The sequence below is a fragment of the Tasmannia lanceolata genome, unplaced genomic scaffold, assembly GCF_043159265.1.
Source record: "Tasmannia lanceolata isolate RefF3 unplaced genomic scaffold, GAP_Taslan_0.1 ptg000018l, whole genome shotgun sequence".
NCBI classification, from domain to species: Eukaryota; Viridiplantae; Streptophyta; class Magnoliopsida; order Canellales; family Winteraceae; genus Tasmannia; species Tasmannia lanceolata.
Genome location: NW_027518695.1, coordinates 69918217 through 69937956, shown reverse-complemented (window position 1 = coordinate 69937956; position 19740 = coordinate 69918217). Strand labels below are relative to the sequence as shown.

Here is a 19740-nt window from a genome sequence, read left to right as displayed (position 1 = left end):
ATAGAGAAAAGAATAATGGTCAATCTTCTTTGATGACATATTGGGGACCTAAATGGGTAGTTATGATAGTTGCATTTTCCAAAAGTTGACTACATTGAATTCTCTATGCATTGAAGATTGTTTCTTGGTTGAATGCGGTCAATATTTGAATTTTCCACGCATTGTAGGTTGTTCCTAGGTTGCATGACCTTACGTTTCATATTTTGTTATGCCTTGTAAGTTGTTCGAAGTCTTTAATTCTAGCATGTATGAGATAAGGTAGTAGGTTCATGCAAGGAACTTTTGATTGATATGACATTTTATATTTATAAGCTTCAAAACTGGTAATTTTGACAAATATAGAATGGAAGACAAGCCTATCTTCCCTTCAACTTTTAGGTAGTGTTAAATGCTATTTTACCGTTAACATTGTTATTAAATTTATCTCCTTCACATCCTACTTTATGTTTTCTACCAATGTTGTAGCGATTCGTATTCGGATCGCTACAACAATTGTAGTTTTAGGAGAAATAGTCATCAATTGTTTTCCGAAAGTCGGTAAATCAAAATTTAGTAGTTTTTTTATTTTAGCAAATTTCTTTTTTTCTTTTTTCTTTTTTGAGTCTTTCTAGGTAAAGAATATTATTAATTACTTATGTTTCAACAGATATAGAGTACAAAGGAGATTTTTTTGGGTTCATTTAGAAAGGACTATCAGTCTGGGACTAGAAAGTTATGCTTTAGAAATTAGAAGATGCTTTTTGTACAAGTACTATCTACGTACTTCATTGTAAGGTTTCAGTGGAAAGTTCATAATTACTCTTTTTGATGGAACAGTTCTATTACTGCTATGGGAAAGAAGTTCATTATTTTGGAACCTTTTATATACGAACAATTCATGATTACTTATTTTAGTGGATCTTCTTTAGTGCTTCCATGAAAAAAAAAGTTCATGATTTTGGAATTTTTTATTTAGTGGGCAATTTCTAAAAAAATTTCTAAGATTTTCAATCTCTCTACTTCATCCTTCCAATTGATGTTGTGTTTACTTCGGATTTGCATCAGTTCTGCATCAATCTTGAGTTCTAGATAGGCAGGTTCCTATTAGCTATTTGAAGTTGCAGCAATCCTGTTCTCATGTTGGGCTCTTAAGGATTGACTGTTTCAAATGGGATTTATAAAAGTATGATATGTGCCAAGAAAGATAAAAGGGAACCTTATCTACCTCAAAAGGAAATCAAGGAGGAAACTGAGAAGTGTTGGAAGGCCCATATTCTAAACCGATTCGTCAACTGGAGGACTCTTGATCAGTAGGAAGCTGAACTCAATCTTATTATGGAGGAAATAATTTGAGGAAAGAGCTACTAAAGAAAGAGGGAAGATGAGTTGGAATCTGATACTAAAAAAAGTATGAGAAGCAATGCTGCTAAGAGGTGTTTAGGCCAGAGTCTTTCCATGAAATAAGAAGAAGAAAATAACAAAAAGGACTAAGAAATATAGTAGATGAAACGAATACATCGACCTATCAAGTATCTACACTAAAGCTGAGATCAGTGGACAAATGTGGAAAAAGAACGATAGGTACCTTCCAATGAAGTTTAATTTTTATATGTTGTTATGTTAGATAAATTCGTTTTTGAATATGTAGGGATCATCCTATAATCCTCCTTCCAAAAGGAAAACTATAGACTTAAAACCCAAGGTTCTGATTCTAATAGTATACGAAATATCAAAATGCAACAAGGATATTATTGTTGAGTAAGATAGAAAGTCATCGCTGTGAACCAAAAATGATAAGATGGTCTGGGAATTTGAAGGTTTGAGTAAAGGAATACTTCCTTCTTTATGAAAATTTTGTTATCACAGCTTCAAGGAAATTTTATCTAGACTGAATATGAAAGAACAATGAGAAGAACAACAATATTCCTCATATGTTGCAAGATGAGTTGATATTTCCGGATAGGGTAGATGATAGTTTCGACTCAAGCAAAATCCAAAACAAGCTTGCGATTTGGCAAAAGTAAATTGGTCATTGGATTGAAATCCAAATATAGAACCGATATGAATGCCAAGATGAAATAAACTTTTCTCAACAAAATTGGCTTGAGAACATGTTCAGTCTGTAGAAACTATCTAATATAGGTTTGAGTATAGATGAAAGGAAATAATACGCTTATTCTAGCATAATATTATTTCATAAATGGGCCCCCAAAAGGAAATTCTTTAAAATGAAGAGGTAAAAGCTTAACTTTTTGTTGTCTACTGTACTGTATTCTAAATCCGAAAACCACAGTCCCACATTTATCCTTTTTTTCACAAGAAATCGTGGATACAGTCTTTCGAATTACATTTGGTCCCAACTGAGACTTTTGACTAACCTCAGTGAATGGATAAAAGGCATCCAAAAATGATGGAGAAGTGGAAACAAATGGAAATAGGCAGGGATTATTCTTTTTTTTGGGTAGATAAGCTAGGATATAACCTCCAACCTCTTTATCATTCTTTATTTGGAAGGCCCAAACTAAAAGAGTAGATGAGATTTTGAAATAAATTGGAGAAAGTTTAGGGCGATAATAACTTGCAACTAAGAAAGATCCAATGAAGCATTTTATGTTAACATGTGTGTGTGTGTGTGTGTGTGTGTGTTTAACAAAAAAGAAGTCAATATGCCAGTGTGTTTGCATGTCTGTGTTTTTAATTTTTCTTCTGTAGTAAAAAAATTCAATATGTGTGTGAGAGAGAAAGAGGGAGAGATAGAAACAAAGGTAAAAGCAAATTGGAAAATTATTTCAATGTTGATGCTAATTTCTAATAGAAGTTGGTGTGATAAATTGAAAAGAGAATCCTTGTAATAAATGCGAAAGAAAATTCTTTAGACACCACTCCATCTTCTTATACAATGAATGATGACAAGGAACGACCAATGAATAGAAAGCTCAATAAAAATCCATGTTGGCTTGTTTGACTTAGTTAAAGTTAACTGTGCATAGATTGTAGTTACACACATTGATCAAATTCTTAATATAGACACTTCTTTTCTTTTGGATAAGCTGAAACTAATTGAAAAAGGAGAACAGAGAAAAATAAAACAAAAAACTACACCAAGGCACAAAGCCACTAAGGAAAAGAAAAGGAAATCACATAAGAACCAAAGCAGCCTGAACAGTGCTTAAATTCCACAATGTGTACGTGGTAAATTCATCCCAGTTGGATTCTTTTTGTTACAAAAAAAGGTAACAATTTATTGTAAACTAATTGGTAACTAAATTTGAAAATAAATGAAGAAAAATGTAAAACACACTGTACTAGCATCATATCAACTAATGTCAGATTTGATTTTAGAGAAGAAAAATTCAATCCAGACATACAACAAAGAAAAACATTTAACCTACTTCGAACCATGTAAGACAGAATTTTGTATGGGCATCTAAAATTTGTTTGAGTAGATGTCTTTTCCAGCATCATGGTGTTCCACCCTAATCCATAGAACTAGAACAAAGAGCTCTACTAGCATCACATCAACTAATTTTGAACTTGATTTTAGATTAAAATATCTCAACCTGGACATACCAACAAAGCAAGCATTTAAACCTGCTTTGTCTTCTCGTTTTCATTTTTCATGGATAAGTGCACTTTCTTTATGAACTTGAAATTCCAATAAAAATTAACAGAGTTTATTTTTAAAGCAAGATGAAAAATTAACTGAGTTTTGATGCTCAGTTCTAGCAGAAGTTTAGGCAGTTCTAGCAGAAGTTTAGGGAATGTAATCAATTGCAAATGAAATCATCAATCAAATAACATTTAAAGCAAACCAACACCAAATAAAAAAGGAAGAAGAATTGAAGAGTTGCTACAAGATCAATTAATATGAATGATACCAAAGAGTTCAAAACAGAGCATAAATTCAATGAATCATATAAGGTAAATTCATCCTAGTTAGGGTTCCTTTTGTCTTAAACAAGTCATAATCTACTGTATGGCAAGACTAAGACAAGATATTTTGAGCTATGATGAAAAATTAAAGAACCTGAAAAAAAAAATCTCATATCAGTGTCCTTTCTTTATGAAGATGGAATTCCAGTAAAATTAATTATTTGTTTTGTTTTGTAAGAAAGTGAAAGAGACAAAATGAGGAAATGAAAAGAGATAGAGAGAAATCCATTTAAAATAAATAATGGATTGAAATCTATTCATATGATTAATAAAATCCAAGAGCCCTAATTTGGGATTGAACCTCTAGCTCAATGGTTAAGGCTTTTTCATCAACTTGGAGGTCGGAGGTTCAATCCCATCTTACATACCAAAAAGAAAATAAAACAAAAGCCAAGAGGAGAGACAGTCGTGTACCTTCTCCAGATTAGTCTTCAAACCCACGAGTAATTTATCCATATGATGGGGATGTGTGAGATATTAGGCCAATATTGGCCTCCGTCCTTTTGACACTGTTTCTCTACTTCCGGACAGCCATGAATTTGTAATCTCTGAAGCATGGTGGGCAGCCCATCCTCCGGCAAGGAAAGGAGTTGAGGACAGGCACCAATGGTCAAACTTTTGAGGGAGGTGAGGTTCTTCAACATCCCCTTGGGGAGGGATTTCAGATTATCACAAGAATAGATACCGAGGGTTTTAAGCATGGGGGGCAGTAGCATGCTTGAAGAGAATTCGAGTTGTGAACATTGACAAAAATTCAATTCTTGGAGGGATGTAAGGTTGTTAGAAAAGATCTCAACATTATCAACTGAGAGATATGTAAGCATGTCGAGCATTCCCTCTGGAAACTGCTGCATTAGAGGGCACTTTATAATTGTCATTCTACGGAGGCCGATGATGTTTGGCAATGACTCTATTTGTGGACAGTTATTAATATATAAATATTCGAGGGAGGTGAGGTTATTACACATCCCCTTGGATAGGGATTTGAGATTAGGACAGTTGGAGATCGAGAGAGATGTAAGCGCGGTGGGTAGCTCCTCCTCGCCTGCCAATGACTCCAATTGCGGACAATTTCTAATTTCCAAGACTTTGAGGGACGTAAGGTTGCTGAAAATCCCCTTGGCCATGGATTTGAGATTAGAACATGAGAATATCTCAAGGGATTGAAGAGTGATGGGCAGTTCCTCCAATGACTCCAATTGCGGACAACTTCTAATCTTCAATATTTTGAGGGACGTAAGGTTGCTGAAAATCCCCTTGGACATGGATTTGAGATTAGAACATGAGAATATCGTAAGGGATTGAAGAGTGATGGGCAGTTCCTCCTCTGGCAAGAATGGGCATTGAGTAACCAAGTCCAGATGTTGGAGGGAACTCAGTTTTCCTAGCCCCCTTGTAGGCATACACTTGAGGCTATCACAACCGTAGGGTATCTGGAGAGATCTAAGCGTGGTGGGAAGGCCCTCCTTGTCATCTCCTAATGACTCGAGTTTTGGACACTGGTAAATTCCTAAATATTGAAGAGAAGGAAGGTCATGCAAGCCGACCACCTTTGGCCAAGACACCAACTCATTACATTCAGTGACATGCAATTTCTCAAGTGCGGTTAAGGGTTGAAGAAATCCAGGGGGTATATCAAGCCTTTAATAGAGCTAATTTGTAATGACTTTAGAGTAGTGAGGCAAGAAACCGAGGCCAATACCATCTCATTACAGCCTCCTAAGTACAAATTATTAATGGATAGGAGGTGGGGAAATCTCTGCAGCTTAGGACAATTTGATATTTTTAGTGTACCTAGGCATGGCATGTCCCCTTCCCTTGCTCCACACCATTCCTCCAAATTCGGCATGTTTACTAGCTCTAACTCCTCCAATGATGGAAAACCCTTAATAACCTTATTGGACCTACCAATAAACTCGCCTTCAGTATGTTTCAATCCATCCATTCCATTAATCTTGAGGTTCTTGAGGAAAGGTAGCTGGCCACGGCGTGGAAGCTGTTGGCAATTCAAACATCGATAGAGACTAACAGTGCTCAGATTCATCAGATTATCGTTCATCATCCACCGGGGGAAACTAGCACCACCATATGATAAAATCTTTAGGGTTTTGATGTTGGTGTGAGGTTGGAGGCTTTCAAGGACCTCCTCATCAACTGCAACACCTCGTGGATTATTATTGCTATTCTAATGTCAACTCATCAAGGTACTCTTTCTTCTTCAAATTGGCTGCTTTGCCTTCCTTCTCATCTATCACATTCTCCAAATTTGAAATGTGAATATTTCCCCTCAACTCTGTCAAGTTCTTTAACTCCCTTATTCCACATCCACTTTCTTTGCCCACAACAAATATAGTCAAAGTTTGAAGACTTATTAATTTCCCAAGTTCCGGCGGGGTACAAATCTTACAACCCTTCAAAGCGAGATGTCGTGAGTTAATTAGGTTGCTGGTGTTCTTCGGTAACTCAACAAGTAGCAAGCAATCACCGAGTTTTAGTGTTTGCAGATTATAGAGGCTAGTTATTGATTCAGGCAAGGTTGCAATATCCGTACCAGAGAGATCAAGGTACCTCAAATATTTTAATTCGCCAATAGAATCCGGCAATTCTCTGATTTATGTACCACCCAAATCTAACACCCGTAAGCATCTCAATTTTAGGAAGAAATCATGAGCAACTTGCTTAGTGAGTGTTTGGCGCATTAGCAATTGAAGAAATGTGCGTATTCTCTTGGATTCATAAAAGGACTCATAAATTTGTGAGCCTTCATCGCATTGCCATACCGATGTACGACGAACCTTTGAAGGGATATTCCAACACTCAACGTCCTCCAATTTATGATTACTAGTTTCCATTCTAAAGTATTCATCACCAGAAATTGATCGTGCAAGGTCATGAATTAAATCATGCATCTTGTAAGACCCTCGAGAATATTTAAAGAACGACCTCCATGTCAAGTCATCAAAATACTCTGAACCTATGTCTTCCAATCGCTTCCTTCCTTCAGGTTGGATAAATCCTTCTGCAACCCATAGTTGGATTAGAGTGTCCTTAGCAAATTCATAATCCTTTTGAAACAACGAGCAATACACAAAGCATTGTTTCAGACATGCAGGTAAGTGATCATAGCTAACCTTTAATATTGGAATAATATCATCTTTCATCTCTGATATTTCCCGCATTTCGCATTCAAGGATATTCTTCCACTTGTTTTCATCAGTATTTGAGCGTAAGAGACCTCCAAGAGCTTCTATTGCCAAAGGCAAGCCATTGCACTTTTTCACAATCTCTTTTACAATTCCTACTAAGTTCAAAGATACATCTGAGCTTCCCACTATGAATGCCCGTTGTGTAAACAAGGACCAGCCGTCGTCCTCGTCTAAACAACCCAAATTATAGGCGGGGATTGTGCCCATGATTCTAGAAACTCTAGAACTCCGCGTAGTAACTAGAATTCTGCTCCCTTTTGCCCCAAAACTGAATGGGGACTGTAGCCTCTGCCAGTCATTAGGATTGTCATGCCATACATCATCTAGGACGAGTAGAAATCTCTTGCCACTCAATTCTTCCTTGAGGCTAACTTGAAGTGGATCGATTTCATTAAGATCACAAGATTTCTTTGTCACTGATTCAATGATTGCTTTTGTTATTCTACACAAATCAAAATCTTCAGAGACACAAACCCATCCTCGAACTGGAAAATGATCTCGCACCTGTTTATTGTTGTAAATAAACTGGGCGAGAGTTGTCTTTCCAAGGCCCCCAATGCCGACAAATCTACTACCGAGCTCATCTGTGGTGGCCTTTTTGTTTCACGCCGCCTCCCTGCATCTCCTTGTTTCAGATGAAAGTGATACCTATCCTGTCCAATCTTATCCAATCTCTCCCGAATTTCTTTTATCTTATGTCCTATTTCATGTCGAAACTTAACTGGGTTGGAAGTAAAACAAGAGAAGCATAAGCTGCGCACCTGCTTCCTGTTACTGGTTTGGATATTTCCTTCCAATTTTGATCGGAGCACTTCAGTTGTAAACTCGTCCACTACATCATCTGCATCGTAAGCAACATCCTTGAGCTTCTGAAGCCAAACTTTCACTGCATTACTGTTGACTTGCTGTTCTTCAGCGTCTTGAAGCACAGCTTGAATTGCAGATAATGTGGTGGATAGGTTTTCGACCTCTTCATCAACACTCCATAGTAATGTAATCTGTTGTATGACTGAATCCATCAATTTGCCAACGATTGTATCAACAAGAGGAGACAGTAATAGATCGGCCATACCTTCTTCCTGTATTGGAGAAAAGAACCAGAGAAAGAAGCAACGAACTAACAAATCGTGATTCAAAAAGAAAAAGCAAGTTTAGAGCACTATGAACTCAAAACGCCTCTTTTCTTTTTAGCACAGAGAGCCTCTTGCAGTGGGGAAAAACAAGTAATGGATCATTCTTTTGACGTAAAATGGGTGTAAAACAAATTTTACACAGGAAGAAAAGTAAGTTTGATTGTGACAGCGAGACCAAAAAAGAAAAAGATGCAATACTTCATCTTTGAGATTTAAGTGGCGAGCAAGGAGCACCACACAAAGGAAAAAAACATCTAGCTACATCGCCTACACGTTCTTATCATGGTCAGAAGATAGAAATCTAAGAAATAGTGACCATCTAGAGGCATTTTACATAGAATTGGTAATGGAGATTTCATTATTGGCGATTTGAATTTGTGGTAGCTATTAAGAATATTGCAATTCAACTCTCTGAACTTGTTTCTTCTTCCTTTTTTGTTCTATTCTAAAAAAAAAACCACATATTGGGTCAAAAGACAGTTCATGAGGCTCCCTTAGGAAGTCCTGAAGCATCAGACCAATATAACAATACAAAAGGAAAGGAAAACATCAAAATGTATGCAGATTTATCTTTGTGGTTGGTAAGAAGGAAATCATGAATTGCATAGTAACCAAGCATAACTTTTTTTGTACGGAGGTACCTATTGGTTATTAAATTCTATACTTACATGATGTTCAAGATCCGTTCCAGACTGCATATTTAGATAATATGCCATCTGTATTGTTCCATAAGAGAATGGTGCCCGCTGAATTCGCTTAACCTGAATGAAAAGATTAGCATGTAAGTTGAAATATATATTACTTGAACTTCGCGTCAATTTGGTACGTCTTTGATTTATTGCTTAGATGGAATACAAAAACATAACAATTTTGAGATAAATAAAGTCATGGAATGTAAAGTTGTAGAAAAACTATAGGATGAAAATTCTTTTCGCTGCATGTTCAACTAAAGCAACATCTAAACAAGTAGATAATTCAAACGATAATGGGTATTCAGAAAAACGTAACTGAATAATAAAGAATTGAATGACCTTGTACTCGTAGAAATAATTTGTTGGAAGAGTCTACAGTGAGACGATAATAAAATTTTTGCTAAAAATTTTTAAAGAGGAGAGTATGACCTGTGTGGGATTTCCATTTTTGGAGAGAGATGGATAAGGGTTTTGAAAAGAAGATAGAATTGAGAACTATATAGAAGAGGAAAAAGGATCTATGGCTTCGAAGGGTGTAAGAAGGAAAACTGTGCATCTAATAGGATGTTAAACTCAATCCCTTGTTAAGGGAACTTGATCCCTATTGTATGGAATGGTGTAATATCTTCTATAATCATGTAAGAGAGAGAGAGAGAGGAGAAATCCTTCATAGGGGAAAATAATCTGTTTTTCTTTGTTCTATTAATGAGCTTGACAACGTATTTTGCATAAAAGAAATTACCAAAAAACTAAAATACCATAATAAACAGAAATCAACATGCACGGATAGACGTAGATAGATGACATGTTTGAAATGCTCGCTAGTACAGAATGTTCAACAAAGTCAAACTAAGAAGTGGCTAGATCAAATCCGAATCAACTCGGGTAATGAATGGGAAGACCACATTCAAGGCAAAAAATAGTCTCATTGGATGGCTTCTGATGCAAGCTACTTTTGTTTTTTGGCAAGATGTTCACTTGTGTGGAGTTCCAAATGGTGAGTTGAATGAAAACCCAATGGCGACTTTCTTTCCAAGCGAGGGAGAATGATGTCATCCAAAGAATATAAGTCACACGGTTCACAAGGGGGAGGCCATCTTTGCCATGATAAAAGTGGACGAAATTAAAAAGAATAAAAGAAAGAGTCGAAAAGGAAGTTAACATAAAAAGGAGGCATATTGGTGAGTCTGCTATTAGTTGGTATGCTTATGGGTGGACTGGAAGTTTCAGGCTCCATGCTGCATGGGTTTTTACACTTGTGGGATGTCTCGTCCCCTCTGTTGTATTTACTCTTACAGCAATAAAAAAATCTGTTACCTTTTCAAAAAAATAAAACATAAAAAGAAGGAATTTGAATAGAGAAAAGAATGAGGGTCAATCTACTGTGACCACATATTGCGGGTCCAAATGGTAGTTATGAGTTGCCAATCGTTGACCTATATGCATTGTAGACTGTTTCTAGGATGAATGCAGTTAGTATTTGAATTTTCCATGCATTGTAGGTTGCATAACTTTATCTTTCATAGTTTGCTATTATTTGTAAGTTGTTCGAAATCTTCAATGATAGCCTATATCAGATAAGGGAGTTGGTTCATGGTTCATGTATGGAACTTTTGATTGATATGACATTTATACTTAAAAGATTGAAAGCTGGTAATTGTGAGGAATATAGAATTGCCGAGCAGCCTTTCTTCCCTTCAACTTCCGGGTAGCGTTAAATGTTATTTTATCGTTGGCATTGAAATTATCTTTATCTCCTCCCCATCCTTCTTTGTGCTTTGTACCCATGTTCTAGCTATTTGTATTTGGATAGCTTTGAATTTTCGTCAAACATGTAATAGGAGAAATAGTCATCGTTTGTTTCTCGGAAGTAGGTAAATCGATAGTTTTTATAATTTAAAAGTTGCTTTTTCTGAGTTTTCTAGGCAAAGAATATTATTACTTACTTAAGTTTCAATAGTTATAGATTACCAAGGAGACATTTTTTTGGGTTCATTTAGAAAGTACTATCAGTTTAGGACTAGAAAGTTATGGTGTAGACATTAGAAGAAGCTTTTTGTACAAGGACTCTCCACATAATTCATGGTAACCTTTCAATGGAATAGTTCATGATTATTCCTTTCAATGGAAATTTTTATTCACAAACAATTCATGATTGCTAATTTTAATGGATATTTTTTACTGCTTCTATGAAAAAACAGTTCATGATTTTGGAATTTTTTTATTTATTGGGAAATTTCTATAGGAATTTTTAAAATTTTCTATCTCTCCACTTCATTGTTCGAATTAAAGTTTTTTGGGTGGGTAAGCTGGGGTTTGGGGGACCCCTACCAGGGAATTAATGAAAGAAAAGTATTATAATCGTATATAATGCTCTCCTGATCGATCAAGTTGGAGGGGATGATGAGGAGAGGGATGTTCACCCCCTTGGGCAGCACCTTTTTGACAATAGATGGCTGCAGCATTGGTTTCTCTTCATACATTAAAAAAATCTTCCAATTCATGTTGTGTTTACTTTTGATTTACATAAATTGTACATTAATCATGACTACTAGATATGCATGTTCCTAAGCACTGTTTGAAGTTTCAGCAATCATGTTTCATATTGGGCTCTGGAGGCTTGGCATGAATCAACTGGGATTAATTTTTATACATTAAGACTGAGATCAATAGACAAATATGGAAAAAGGAACGATCAGTCCCTTCCAATGAAGCTTAATTTTTATATTTTGTCATGTAAGATGAACTCTATTTATGAATATGAATGGATCATGCAATAATCCTCCTTTGGAGAAGATAGTATAGGCATTTGGAGGCTTGAATAAAGGAATATTTCCTTCTTTATGAAAATTTTCTGGTCTCTGCTTCAAGGAAATTTAATCTTAGACTGGATATGGAGGTACTATGATGGAAGAAAGACAATTTTCTCCAGATTTAGCAAGATGAGTTGACATTATTGCGTAGGGTGGTTGATAGTTTGGGATAAAGAAAAATCCAAAACAACCTTGGATGTAATTTTACAAAAGCAAATTGGTCATTGGACTGAAATCCATATATAGAAACTTAAAATGGATGACAATGAAATGAACTCTTCCCAACCAAATTGGCTTGAGAACATGTTCAGTCTATAGAAACTATCTAATATAGGATTAAGTTTATATGAAAGGAAATAATAAGCTTATTCTAACATAATATATTTCATAAATAGACCCCCAAAAGGAAATTCTTTACAAAGAAGAAGTAAAAGGTCAACTTTTTGTTGTCTACTATATTGTATTAATTCTGAATCCAGAAACCACAGTTCCCCATTTATCTTTTCTTGTACAAGAAATCATGGATACAGTCTTTAGAATCACATTTAGCCCCAACTGAGACTTTTGACTAACCTCGGTGAATGGAAAAAGGCATCCAAAAATGACGGAGAAGGGGAAACATATGGAAACAGGCAGGGATCATTCATTTTTTTTGGGTAGGTGAGCTAGGATATAACCTCCAACTTCTTTATCATTCTTTATTTGGTAGGCCTAAACTAAAAGAGTAGATGAGAATTTGAAAGAAATTGGAGAAAGTTTAGAGCAATAAAAAGTTGCAACTAAGAAAGGTCCAATGAAGCAACTTAAGTTAACATGTGTGTGTGTGTGTGTGTGTGTGTGTGTTTAACTCTTTCTTATTTAACAAAAAAGAAGTCAATATGCCAGTGTGTTTGAGTGTGTGTTTTTAATTTTTCTTATTTAGCAAAAAAATTCAATGTGTGTGCACACGTGTGAGAAAGAGGGAGAGATAGAGACATAGGTACAGGCAAGTTGGAAAATTAATTCAATGTTGATGCTAAGTTCTAATAGAAGTTGCTGTAATAAATGCAAAAGAGAAACCTTTAGACACCACTCCATCTTCTTATAAGCATATGGAATGTAACTGTTTGCAAATCAAATCACGAATAAAAAAGATACAAAGAATAATAACAAGGAACGACCAATGAATAGAAAGCTCAATAAAAATCCATGGTGGCTTGTTTGACATTAATAAAGTTAACTATGCATAGATCTTAGTTACACATATTGATCACATTCTTAATGAAGACAGTTTTTTTCTTCTGGAGAAACTGAAACTAATTGTAAAAGGAGAACAGAGAAAAATAAAACATATACTGCACCAAGGGAAAAAGCCAATAAAGGAAAAAGAAAAGGAAAACACATAAGAACTAAAGCAGCCTGAACAGTGCTTAAATTCAGCGATGGGTACTCGGTAAATTCATCCCAGTTGAATTCTTTTTGTTATAAAAAAGGTAACAATTTATTCTAGACTACTAGGTAAGTAAATTCGAAAATAAATGAAGAAAAATGTAAGAACCACTCTAATAGCATCATATCAACTAATGTCAGATTTGATTTTGGAGAATAAAAATTCAACCTAGACATACAACAAAGAAAAACATTTAACCTACTTTGAACCATGTAAGACAGAATTTTGTATGGGCATCTAGAATTTCTTTGAGTAGATGTTTTTTCCAGCATCATGTTGTTCCATTCTAATCTATAGAGCTAGAACAAAGAGTCCGGCAAATCTCTTACACAAGTATTCTACTAGCATCACATCAACTAATTTGGAATTTGATTTTAGATTAACATATTTCAACCTAGACATACTAACAAAGAAAGCATTCTACTAGCATCACATCTTGCATGTACCTCTCAACCTAAAAATTAACAGAGTTTTGATGCTCAGTTCTAACAGAAGTTGGCATATACAAAGATATATTTTTTCTTCTTCAAGGATTAGTTGAAACTTGTTGAAAAAGGAAAACAAAGAAAAGTACAACAAACACTCCACCCAAGGAACATAAATCAAAGGGTCCAAAACAGAGCATAAATTCAATGAAGCATAAAAGATAAATTCATCCCAGTTAGGGTTCCTTTTGTCTCAAACAAGTCATAATCTACTGTATATTAGGCAAAGACTAAGACAAAAATAATTGAGATATAATGAAAAAATTAAAGAAATGATTGGATTGGGGAGAAGAAAGTGGTGTAATTTTCACTTGCCTTTTCTTTTAATTTTTCGCGGATGAGTGTCCTTCTTTATGAACCTGAAATTCCAGTAAAATTAATTATTTCCTTTTTTTGTAAGAAAGTGAAAGGGAGAAAATGAGGAAATGAAAAGAGATAGAGAGAAATTGAGGTTTACTATTCTTTAAAATAAATAATGGATTGAAATCTATTCGTATGATTAATAAAATCCAAGAGCCCTAATTTAGGATTGAACCATAGAGTTCAAAACAGAGCATAAATTCAATGAAGCATGTAAGGTAAATTCATCCTAGTTAGGGTTCCTTTTGTCTTAAACAAGTCATAATCTACTGTATGGCAAGACTAAGACAAGAAATTTTGAGATACAATGAAAAATTAAAGAACCTGAAAAAAAATCTCTTTATGAGCCTGGAATTCCAGTAAATTAACTGTTTCCTTTGTTTTGTTTTGAAAGAGAGAAAATGAGGAAATGAAAAGAGATAGAGAGAAATTGAGGTTTACTATTCTTTAAAATAAATAATGGATTGAAATCTATTCATATGATTAATAAAATCCAAGAGCCCTAATTTGGGATTGAACCTCTAGCTCAATGGTTAAGGCTTTTTCAACAACCTGGAGGTCGGAGGTTCAATCCCATCTTACATACCAAAAATAAATAAAACAAAAGCCAAGAGGAGAGACAGTCGTGTACCTTCTCCAGAGTAGTCTTCAAACCCTCGAGTAATTTATCCATATTTTGGGGATGTGTGAGATATTGGGCCAATATTGGCCTCCGTCCTTTTGACACTGTTTCTCTACTTCCGGACAGCCATGAATTTGTAATCTCTGAAGCGTGGTGGGCAGCTCTTCCACTGGCAAGGAAAGGAGTTGAGGACACAGATCAATCCTGAATGTTTTGAGGGAGGTGAGGTTCTTCAACATCCCCTTGGGCAGGGATTTCAGATTATCACACGAATTGATAACGAGGGTTTTAAGCGTGGGGGGCAGTAGCATGCTTGGAGAGAATTCGAGTTGTGAACATTCAGAAATATCCAAGGTTTGGAGGGATGTAAGGTTGTTAGAAAAGATCTCAACATTATCAACTGAGAGAAATGTAAGCATGTCGAGCATTCCCTCTGAAAACTGCTGCATTAGAGGGCACTTTATAATTGTCATTTTAGGGAGGCCGATGATGTTTGGCAATGACTCTAGTTGTGGACAGTTATAAATATATAATTGTTCGAGGGAGGTGAGGTTATTACCCATCCCCTTGGATAGGGGTTTGAGATTAGGACAGTTGGAGATCGAGAGAGATGTAAGCGCGGTGGGTAACTCCTCCTCGCCTGCCAATGACTCCAATTGCGGACAATTTTTAATTACCAATTCTTTGAGGGATGTAAGGTTGTTGAAAATCCCCTTGGACATGGATTTAAGATTAGAACATGAGAATATCGTAAGGGATTGAAGAGTGATGGGCAGTTCCTCCGCTGGCAAGAATGGGCATTGAGTAACCAAGTCCAGATGTTGGAGGGTACTCAGTTTTCCTAGCCCCCTTGTAGGCATACACTTGAGGCTATCACAACCGTAGAGTATCTGGAGAGATCTAAGCGTGATGGGAAGGCCCTCCTCGTCGTCTCCCAATGACTCGAGTTTAGGACACAACTCAATTTTTAAATATTGGAGAGAAGGAAGGTCATGCAACCCGACCTCCTTTGGCCAAGACACCAACTCATTACAGTCACTGACCTCCAATTTCTCAAGTGCGGTTAAGGGTTGAAGAAATCCAGGGGGTAAGGATATCAAGCCTTTAGTAGAGCGAATTTGTAACGACTTTAGAGTAGTGAGGCAAGGAACCGAGGCCAATACCATCTCATTACAGTTTCTTAATTCCAAATTATTAATGGATGGGAGGTGGGGAAATCTCTGCAGCTTAGGACAATTTGATATTTTTAGTGTACCAAGGCATGGCATGTCCCCTTCCCTTGCTCCACACCATTCCTCCAAATTCAGCATGTCTACAAGCTCTAACTCCTCCAATGATGGAAAACCCTTAATAACCTTATTGGACCCACCAATATACTCAACTTCAATATGTTTCAATCCATCCATTCCATTAATCTTGAGCTTCTTGAGGAAAGGTAGCTGTCCAAGGGGTGGAAGTTGTTGGCAATTCAAACATCGAGCGAGACTAACAGTGTTCAGATTCGTCAAATTACCGCTCACCATCCACCTTGGGAAACTAACACCACCATATGATAAAATCATTAGGGTTTTGAGGTTGGTGTGAGGTTCGAGGCCTTCAAGTACCTCCTCATCAACTGCAACATCTCGTGGATTATTATTGCTCCATTGCAATATTAACTTGTCAAGGTGCTCTTTCTTCTTCAAATTGGCTTCCTTGGCTTCCTTCCCATCAATCACATTCTCTAAATTTGAAATGTGAAGATTTCCCCTCAACTCTGTCAAGTTCTTTAACTCCCTTATTCCACATCCACTTTCTTTGCCCACAACAAATATAGTCAGTGTTTGAAGACTTATTAATTTCCCAAGTTCCGGCGGCGTAGAAATCTTACAACCCTGCAAAGCGAGATGCCGTAAGTTAATTAGGTTACTGGTGGACTTTGGTAGCTCAGCAAGTTGCTCGCAACGGCAAAGTTTCAGTGTTTGCAGATTATAGAGCCTACCTATTGATTCAGGCAAGGTTGCAATAGTCGTAGAAGAGAGATCAAGGTACCTCAAATATTTTAATTCGCCAATAGAATCTGGCAAATCTCTTACACAAGCATCACCCAAATCTAACACCCGTAAGCATCTCAATTTTAGGAAGAAATCATGAGCAACTTGCTTAGTGAGTGTTTCGTACCTTGGCGGTAGCAGAAATGTGCGCAACCTCTCAGATTTACGAAAGGACTCGAAAATTCGTGAGTGTTCATTGCATTGCCATATTGATGCACGACGAACCTTTGCAGCGATATTCGAAGAGTCGATGCTATTTTTTATTCTGAAGTATTCATCACCAGAAACGGATTGCGCAAGGTCATGATTTAAGTCATGCATCTTGTAGCATGATCCGTAGAGCCCTCTAGAATATTTAAAGAACGACCTCCATGTCAAGTCATCAAAATACTCTGAACCTATGTCTTCCAATCGCTTCTCAGATTGGATAAATCCTTCTGCAATCCAAAGTTGGATTAGAGTGTCCTTATCAAATTCATAATCCTTTGGAAACAGGGAGCAGTACACAAAACATTGTTTCAGATATGCAGGTAAATGATCGTAGCTAAATTTTAATATTGGAATAATATCATTACTCATCTTTGATATTTCCCACATTTCAATTTCAAGGATATTCTTCCACTTGTTCTCATCGGTATTTGAACGTAAGAGACCTCCAAGAGCTTCTATTGCCAAAGGCAACCCATTGCACTTTTTCACGATCTCTTTTCCAATTGCTACTAAGTTTGGAGATACATCTGAGCTTTCCACTATGAATGCCCGTCCTCTAAACAAGGACCAGCTGTCATCCTCGTCTAAACAACCCAAATTATAGTCGGGAATTGTGCCCATGATTCTAGCAACGGTTGAACTCCGTGTAGTAACTATAATTCTGCTCCCTTTTGCCCCAAAACTGAATGGGGACTGTAGCCTCTGCCAGTCATTAGGATTGTCATGCCATACATCATCTAGGACGAGTAAAAATCTCTTGCCACTCAATTCTTCCTTGAGGCTAACTTGAAGTGGGTCGAATTCGTTAAGATCACAACGTTTCTTTGTCACTGATTCCATTATTGCTTTTGTTATTCTACACATATCAAACTCTTCAGAGACGCAGACCCATCCTCGAACTGGAAAATGATCCCCCACCTGTTTATCATTGTAAAGAAACTGAGCAAGAGTTGTCTTTCCAAGGCCCCCAATGCCGACAATCGGAATAACAGATATATCCTTGGACGATGACGATGATGCAGATTCATCCAGTAGCAATTTTACTATCTTCTCTTTATCGTTATCCCGACCGAATACATTTGATTCGTTTATTAAGGAGCTAGTCACCGATTGCCTTTTTTATTTCACGCTGCCTCGCTGCATCTCCTTGTTTCAGATGAAAGTGATGCCTATCCTGCCCAATCTTATCCAATCTCTCCAGAATTTCTTTGATCTTATGTCCTATCTCATGTCGAAACTTAACTGGGTTGGAAGTAAAACAAGAAAAGCATAAGCTGCGCACCTGCTTCCTGTTACTGGTTTGGATATTTCCTTCCAATTTTGATCGGAGCACTTCAGTTGTAAACTCGTCCACTACATCATCTGCATCGTAAGCAACATCCTTGAGCTTCCGAAGCCAAATTTTCACTGCATTACTGCTTACTTGCTGTTCTTCAGCATCTTGAAGCACAGCTTGAATTGCAGATAATGTGCTGGATAGGTTTTCGACCTCTTCATCAACACCCCATAGTAATGTAATCTCTTGTACGACTGAATCCATCAATTTGCCAACGATTGTATCAACAAGAGGAGACAGTAATAGATCGGCCATACCTTTCTTCCTGTATTGGAGAGAAGAACCAGAGAAAGAAGCAACGAACTAACAAATCGTGATTCAAAAAGAAAAAGCAAGTTTAGAGCACTATGAACTCAAAACGCCTCTGTTTTTCTTAGCACAGAGAGCCTCTTGCAGTGGGGAAAAACAAGTAATCTAAGAAATCTAAGAAATAATGACCAGCAATCGGATATAGATTAATCTGAACCGTTGGGCCTTGCTTTGGATCTCCATGCCCCAAAATTATTGCAAATCGTCAATTCTTAACATCACGTGGACTGGTATGAAATGGATGGCTCTGATAAGTTAAAGATGGGACCCAAAATGCTCTAGTGATCTCATAGTATGCCCAATAGTTAATTGATCTTAACCGTTCACTTTATATATGCCCCAAAAATCATGCAAATCTTTCCATCGTGACATCACATAGACGGTCAAAAATAGCGGGACACATCAAATGAATGGCTCTGATTAGTTAATGATGGGACCCATATTGTCATTCATTTGATGGGGAGATTTTTACTATCAAATGGAGCCCATTTAAGCACTAGTTAATGTTATTGTTCCGTGCGGCCGACAAGGAGAATCAAACAATAGCAACCCACTTTAAGAATCAAAGATGAAATAATTTGTCTACCACACTCACGTGCTCAAGAATCAAAGTTTGATTGGGAATGATGCTCTCTCTCTCTCTCTCTTACTTTTTTCTCTATCTATATATTGGTAATGACACATCCTACAAGTACTCCACTTGGTTGACAAGCAAAAACTACCTACCAATATTCTGTGAGGTAAGTTCCAGGTAAATCCAAGGCTCTCCTCCTCCTTATTGACTACTTACATCACTAATCTACTAGGTAATTGCCTGCAACCAAACAGAGCCCTTCTTGTAGACTTGAAAAGTGGTGTGTACTTACGGTCATGGCCGACAAGGAGCATCACACTATAGTAACCGACTTAATGAAATAGCAAGCTTGATTGTGCCCACATTACATAAAAGACAAAAAAGCGATAATTATTCTTCATGATTTACGTGTTCTAGCAACTGAGGCACCACACATTAGAAAAAAGTATTGATCGATTGAGAAGCTCCAAAACAAGATTAGAACTCTAAGGCTCAATTTTGTATTTTGAGAACCGATTGTGAGTCCAAAACTGATTATTGGACTCAAATTCATGTTTAATTTTTAGTCCATTAATCAGTTTTGGACCCACAATCAGTACTCAAAATCCAATACAAACAGGGCATAA

At 36.7% G+C, this 19740-nt stretch overlaps 1 pseudogene across 1 annotated transcript in view; it reads right to left on the bottom strand.

Moving 5' to 3' along the window:
• Positions 1-18639, bottom strand: part of LOC143849968 (putative disease resistance protein RGA3) — a 31252-nt pseudogene extending 12613 nt beyond the window's left edge. The window contains exons 1-3 of the transcript XR_013235917.1: positions 14662-18639; positions 13986-14029; positions 8920-9012 (exon numbers count right to left, since the gene is read on the bottom strand). The product of XR_013235917.1 is annotated as a putative disease resistance protein RGA3 (transcript). The remainder of the gene's footprint in view (positions 1-8919; positions 9013-13985; positions 14030-14661) is intronic.
• Positions 18640-19740: the final 1101 nt, after the last annotated feature.